Source organism: Pyrgilauda ruficollis, unplaced genomic scaffold (genome assembly GCF_017590135.1).
Source record: "Pyrgilauda ruficollis isolate IOZ18807 unplaced genomic scaffold, ASM1759013v1 scaffold247, whole genome shotgun sequence".
NCBI lineage: Eukaryota > Metazoa > Chordata > Aves > Passeriformes > Passeridae > Pyrgilauda > Pyrgilauda ruficollis.
The window spans coordinates 788,435-795,647 of NW_024523789.1; the positions used below are offsets into that span (position 1 = coordinate 788,435).

Here is a 7,213-nt window from a genome sequence, read left to right on the forward strand (position 1 = left end):
CCCGGTCCTGCCTCTCCCGGCTACCCGGAGCCCAGGGAATGAGGGAATGATCCCAAATATCCCAGCCCCCATCCCACGGACCCCGGTCCTGCCTCTCCCGGCTCCCCGGAGCCCAGGGAATGAGGGAATGATCCCAAATATCTCAGCTCCCACTCCCAGCCTGGCTGTGGCTGCCCATGGACCCCCTGAAGCCCATCCCAGCTCCACAGGGTGCAGGGAATGATCCCAAATATCCCAATACCCATCCCCAGCCCAGCTGTGGCTGCCATGGACCCTGCTCCAGCCTCTCCCAGCTCTGTGGGGCCCAGGGAACGATTCCAAATATCCCAGAGCTGCTCCAGCCTCTCCCAGCTCCATGGTGAATGAGGGAATGATCCCATGGGGCCCAGGGAATGATCCCAAATATCCCAAAGCCCACCCCTGGTCCAGCTGTGGCTGCCCACAGACCCCAAGTCCAGCCTCTCCCAGCTCCACAGGCTCCACAAATCCCAACTCCCACCTCCAAGGGGGAAAGGGGAGCAGGGCTGCACCCCAGAGCCCGGGCTGGGGAACAGAGGGACCCCCAAACCCCAGGGGACACATCCACCTCGCGCCACCTCCCCCCAGATCCTCTTTTTATCCCCAAAATCGCTGCCAGGACCCCCCAGTCCCCCCCAGATCCTGGGTTCAGCTGCAGAGCAGCAGCGTCGCCCACGCCCCGCTCCTTCCTCCTGTTTATCTCCGACGAGTTTGGTTTATTTTCTTTTGTTTTACTTTTTTTTTTTTTTTTTTTTCCTTCTTAAAAAAATCCCCCAGATGCTCTGCCTTTCTCCCTGAGGAGTTTGGCAGCTCGGGAGGAGCTGGAGCAGGGCAGGGAGGGCAGAGGTGCCCTGGCAGGGCTCACCGTGCCCCACAGAGGGAATTTTTTGGGAATTTTTGGGAATTTTTGGGGATGCCAGGTGGCAGGAGCAGGCAGGAATGCTGATGGCTTTCCCAGGCAGCTGATGTTGCTCTTTTCCCTTTATTTTTTTCCTTTTTTTGGGTTTTTTTGGTTCATATTTCGGATGCTTTGCAGAGACAAACAGGGAGGGCAGCTCGGGGCCGTGACCTGCCCGGAGCCAGGGGGATCCTGAGGGATCCAGGAAGGGCAGCTCAGAATTAATTAACTTCTGCATGGAATTAATTTATCCTGCATGGATTTATGTTTGCTCTGTAAGGATTTACACTTGTCCTACAGGGATTTTATTTATCTTATATGGATTTATTTCTCTTATAGGGATTTTATGTGACCTACAGGGATTTTATTTGTCTTGTATGGATTTATTTCTCCTAGGTGGATTTATTTGTTCTTCAGGGATTTTATTTGTCCTATAGGGATTTATGTTTGTTCTATAGGGATTTTATTTGTCCTGTAGAGATTTTATTTGTCCTATAGGGATTTATTTGTTCTATATGGATTTTATTTGCCCTACAGGGATTTATTTCTCCTATGTGGATTTTATTTCTCCTATAGGGATTTTATTTTTCCTACAAGGATTTATTGTCCTGTAGGGATTTTATTTTTCCTATAGTGATTTATTGTCCTGTAGGAATTTTATTTCTCTTATAGGGATTAATTGTCCTGTAGGGATTTAATTGGAAACACTGCAGGCCTTGGAAAACAGGGATTGGTGATCCAATAATGGGAACACCCTGGGCACCCTGGAAACATCCTGGAGCTCCCTGTGCCCTCCTGGGGTCCCACCAGGGACAGGGCGGTGCTGCCACGTCCCACCCGGGCGTGGGGCTGAGGGCTGGATGGGGTCAGCATCCCAATCCTGCTGGGACAGGAACAGGGACATCCACCCCAGGGCAGGGATGGATCAGCATGGTCAGCATCCCAATCCTGCTGGGATGGCAGGGATGGGGTCCAGTTGGGAGTTTGGGATGGGGTGAAAGGATTCCATGGGGTTGGGAGTTTGGGATGGGCTGTAAGGATTCTGTGGGGCTGGGAGTTTGGGATGGGATGAAAGGATTCTATAGGGCTGGGGGTTTGGGATGGGCTGGGGATTTGGGATGGGCTGTAAGGATATTCCGTGGGGCTGGGAGTTTGGGATGAGGTGAAAGAATTCCATGGGGTTGGGAGTTTGGGATGAGGTGCAAGGACATTCCATGGGGCTGGGAGTTTGGGATGGGCTGTGAGGATTCCGTGGGGCTGGGAACTGTCAGGACCGAGCCCACCCCACGACAACCCTCAGACCAGAGACCCAGGCAGGAACCACGTGAGATTCCAAGCCTGGAATTAGGGCGGGATGGGGGAAAACGCTGCCCCAGCATCTCCCAGCATCATTTCCCAGCCTGTCCCAGCCGGGGACGGGAAGGGACAATGCGGGATTTGCTGCCCCTCCCTCAGCACTGCTCACCCCATGCCCCAGGGAAGCTGTGGAGCACCTCCCATGGAAACCTGGTGATTCCAGGAGCTCCGGGAGCGTCCAGCGGGGCCGGCTCAGCCTCGCTCAGAGTTTCCAGCAGCTCGCTCGGCTGTTGCTCCGTCTCCGGGTGACCGACTCCCTCCAGATTCCCTCAAATCTCGGTCCAAGAATGTTGTTTGGGCTGAAGAATGCGTGGCTGGGAAGGAAAGAAAGGGAAAAGGGAGGTCGGGGCAGGGCTGGCTCGGCTCTCCCCGCTGACCTTCCCCCCCTGCAGTTGTTGGGCAGATGTGGGGCTGGGCCCTCCACCCCAAAGGGATCCCGGGATCCCTCGGGATTCCCTTTCCCTGCCCACTCCGGTGTTGGCTCTGGGGGAGCAGAGCCCTGGGGGGGTCCTGGGGTGGTGGGAATCCATCGGGACCTTCCCCGGGCACCGGGAATTCCAGGGAGCCTGCAGAGAGCGGAGCTCTGCCTCCAGGGAATGCCTGGGGAGCAGGAGGAAGAGGAGGGTTCTCTGCAAGGATGGAGCAGTCCAGAGGCAGCTGGAGAGAGGAGGAAGAGGAAGATGAAGAAGAGGAAGAGGAGGGAGAGGAGGAAAATGAGGAAGAAAGGAAAATGAGTGAGATAAGGAAGATGAGGAAGGGAAGGAAAATGAGGGTTCCCTGCATGGATGGAGCAATCCAGAGGTACCTGGAGAGAGGAAGAAGAGGAAGAAGAGGAAAATGAGGAAGAGAAGGAAGGGGAGAAAGAGGAGGAAAATGAGGAAGATAAGGAAGAGGAGGAAGAGGAGGAAGAGGAGGAAAATGAGGGTTCCCTGCATGGATGGAGCAATCCAGAGGTACCTGGAGAGAGGAAGAAGAGGAAGATGAAGAAGAGGAAGACGAGGAAAAGAAGGAAGAGGAGGAAGAAGAGGAAGAGAAGGAAGAGGAGGAAGATCTGCCTGAGCAAGGCTGGAGGTGCCAAGGGATTCCTTGGCCCCAGTTTGGGAATCTTGACCCTGGAATCTCGTAAAAGAGCAGTTGGGACCTTCCAGTCCTCAGGGATTTGCCTTTAGGGACAAGGTCCAAGGGGGACCCCCAGGACACACCCGGTCAGTCCCTCAGGAACAGGGAAGGAGCAGGAATTTCCACAAGGAAAGGAAAGGAGGCTGAGAGCGGCTGTGGCTGGGTTTGATCCTCCCCTCAGCCTCGGCAGGAACAGCAGGGAAATGTTTTGTTGCTTTGTTTTGTTGGGGAGCATCCTGAGAAATCCGTGTCCGTCCGTGGGGAAGCTCCCGGGACTGGAGGATTAAAGGCAAAGCCGGGGCAGATTTGGTGCTTCCAGCTACGAAATTCCAAAGAATTTGATCAAAACAGCTGGAAAAAATCCATCCTAAACAAGCCCTGCTCAGTTTGGGTTGGAAAATCAAAGCAGAGCAGGCAGGGATGAGATGCAGACTGGGCTCCTGGAATGACCAGTGCAGATGGGATGGGGCAGTGAGGAAGGATTTGGGATTCCAGGAAGCCAGGACAGCACATTCCCAGCTCCTGTTACCAGCTCCGGGCTCCCTCCGAGCAGCCAGCAGCAGGAAATTGGTGGTTTTGGGGGGGAAAAAAATGTGGAAAAGTGTCATGGAAGTTGCTTGGGAAGCAGGGATGAAAGGAGAGGGAGCAGTGAGGTCCTATCAACGCCCTCCTGGTGCCAAGGAGCCCTGCCAGGAACTTTGGGATGTGGGGGATGACTGGAGCGTGAGATTCCGAGGTTGGATGGAGACAAAAAGGGGAAAAGCCTTGTGGGGCTCTTCAGATGGAAAATTCTCATTTCCCTGAGATAATCCCGGTCTGGTTGGGGTGGGGTTGGACAGGAGGTCCTGGGTTCTGTGGGGAGCCCAGGGGCTGAGCTCCAGCACGCTGGCATTCCCTGGTTTAGGCTGGAAAAGGGGATGTGGCACCACTCAGAGCCACCTCCTGCTCCTCAGCATCCCCAGGGCACCTCCAGGAGCCACCAGGGAGGGTTCCTGCTCCAAAGGGAGCATATCCCGGATCCTTCAAACTTCCAGGAGCTGGGGAGGCCAGAATTCCTTATCCAGGGAACTGTTTGCTTTTCCAGGAAAACCTCCAGGCCCTGAAATCCTTGGAGCTGCTGGCCAGAGGTGCCCCCACAGCAGCACAAAATTTCCTGGGATTTCAGCAGAATTGCACAAAAATTTCCCAGGAATTTGGCTCCCTGGGAATGGGATCCAACCCCTCCATCCTCTCCACCATCCCAAAGCCTCCAGCTCCTCCCTTCCACGTGGGATTCCTCCTCCAGCTGCCACCAGAACGCTCAGAGGGGATAAAACCCCCCCACCTCCCTTCCCTGGGCTTTTCCTCCCCTTCCCTGCCCTCTTTTCCCACTTTCTCCACATCCTCCCTCCCTGCAGACGGGCTGTGCTTTCCAGGCACATTTCCCTTCCCAAATATTCGGGATTTCTGGCCGAGTCCCCGCTGTACAGCGTGTCCCTCCAAGCCCGGCCACCGAACTCCGCTCACATCGCTGCTCCTCCTTCTCTTCCTCCTCCCTGCGGGAGCGCTCAGGATCCCTGCGAGGCTCCCCCCCGACCCGGGAGGATGTTTTGGCTGGGAATTTTCTATGGAAAACAAGGAGAAAGGGATCCCAGAGGGGGAGCTGGCACCTGCTGAGCTCCGCTGAGTAATTCCAGGCTGCCGGGAGGATCCGGGAGCGCGGCTGGAGCCGGGCAGGGGCCGCTCCGGGCTCCTCCTTCCCTCTCCCGTCCTTTCCTTGCGGGAGGAAATGCTTGGAGAGGCCGGGAAGAGCCTCAGGGAGCCAGGATGGGGATGGGGATGGGGACAGGGGCTGGGACAGCTCTGCAGGACCCCCCAGGGGCACGGGGATGAGCCCCAAAACCTCTTCCCAAGCATGGATCACCCTCAGGACATGTTCCCTGTCCTTATCCACCCATTCCCAATGAGCCTCGAGGGGATGGATGAAAACCCCAAATCCCAAGGGATGGATGAGATCCCAAACCCCAGGGGAAAGGATGAAATCCCAAATCCCAGGGGATGGATGAGATCCCAAATCCTGGGGAATGGATGAGATCCCAAATCCTGGGGGATGAATGAGACACCAAATCCTGGAGAATGGATGAGATCCCAAATCCAGGGGGATGAATAAGACCCCCATCCCATGTGGATTTTCCCAGCCTGCAGAAATGCCAGCTTGGCAACCCCACGCTGCCAAACCCGAAGACAAATTCCCACTGTCACAGTGGCCCCTTTGGTAGGGAATTTATTTACTTTGGATGCTGCTGCCTTATCGTTCATGGAAATGTTTATCCCAAATATTTAACGGCAGCACTGCACAAACTGAGGCTTCCTGGGGAGCACTCGGAGCAGGGCCCACGTCTCCCTTCCTGGTAGCGCAAAAATTCAGGAAAATTCCCGTTTTTTTCCCCAAAAATCGCATCCTCAGCACCCCCAAAAGTTGATATTCCCTAACCTGGCCAGAGGCCTGCTCAGAGCTCCCTGATGAGAAACGCAGGAGAGCCCTGAAAAACAACATCCCAACGCCGCTAAGTCGTTAACCAGAGGGAGCCTGGAAAGTGCCAACACTCCTGAGAGAAACGAGAGAGAGAGAGAGAGAGGAGGGAGAGGGAGGAAAGAAATCGCAGGTTATTTATAACGCCAGGCAGCACCAGGGGCTCTCCAGTCTCTCCTGCAAAGCCGCGGCTGGGAGGTCACTCCCCGAGATCCCCGGCGAGCCCGTGCCCTGCCAGCGCAGGATTTGCTCCGGGATCTGGGGCGGGCACGGGGCGCTGCGGCTCGGGAGCCAGCCTCCCTCCCATGCTGCCGGTGCCACGGCACAGCCCGCAGCAGCCTTTGCACAGGAGGAGCGCAGCTCGGTGAGTCCAGCTCGGCGCGTTTCAGGCAGGTTTTTTGTTATTTATTTGGGGTTTTTTTTATTTTGGTTTTTTTTCTTTTTTTTGGAAGCCTGATTTCTATTTCAGGCATGGCAGCGCCAGGGGTGGCACAGCTGGAGAGACGGAGCTGCTGGAGTGTTATTTATTTGGGGTTTTTTGGTTTTTTTGTTGTTTTTTTTTTTTTTTTTTGGAAGCCTGATTTCTATTTCAGGCATGGCAGCGCCAGGGGTGGCACAGCTGGAGAGACGGAGCTGCTGGAGAGGCTCTTCCCCTCCTGCCCACTTCTCCTGGTGCCCATCTCCCTTCCCACCCACTTCTCCCGGTGCCCACCTCTCCTGCTGCCCGATTCCTCTGCTGCTTCTCTCTCCTGCCCACTTTTCCTGATGCCATCTCCCTTCCCACACACTTCTCCTGCTGCCCCTCTCTCCTGCCCATCTCTCCTGCTGCCCACTTCTCCTGCTGCTCTTCTCTCCTGCCCACTTTTCCTCATGCCCATCTCCCTTCCCACCCATTTTCCTGATGCCCCTCTCCCCTCCTGCCCACTTTTCCTGACATCCTTCTCCCTTCCCTCTTTTCCTGCTGCTCCTCTCCCATCCCTCCCATCTCCCCATCTCCCCTCCCGCTCCTCTGCCACCTCCATGCCCACTTCTCTGGGATCTGGGCACCTTCCCTGATGTGCATCCAGGCTGGGCAGTGCCCCCATCCCACCCCATGGATCCCATCCCATGGATCCCACCCCACGGATCCCATCCCATGGATCCCATCCCATCCCACCCCAGGTCCCATGCCTGGCACAGCAGCACTGCCAGGATCCCATGGATGGCCCCAAATCCTTGGGATGAGGAGCTGACCCTGCTGCAGCCCCTGGCACAGGACAGGGACACCGGGAGGGGACGGGGACCTCAGGGCCAGACCCCCCCCCCCCCCC

General features: G+C 56.1%; 1 protein-coding gene across 1 annotated transcript in view; it reads left to right on the top strand.

The window, feature by feature from the left end:
• The first annotated feature begins 5,967 nt into the window (after window positions 1-5,967).
• FMOD (fibromodulin) overlaps window positions 5,968-7,213 on the top strand; it is an 8,651-nt gene continuing 7,405 nt past the window's right edge. The window contains exon 1 of the mRNA XM_041470519.1: window positions 5,968-6,267. The gene's annotated coding sequence lies outside the window, so the exon portion shown is untranslated. The remainder of the gene's footprint in view (window positions 6,268-7,213) is intronic.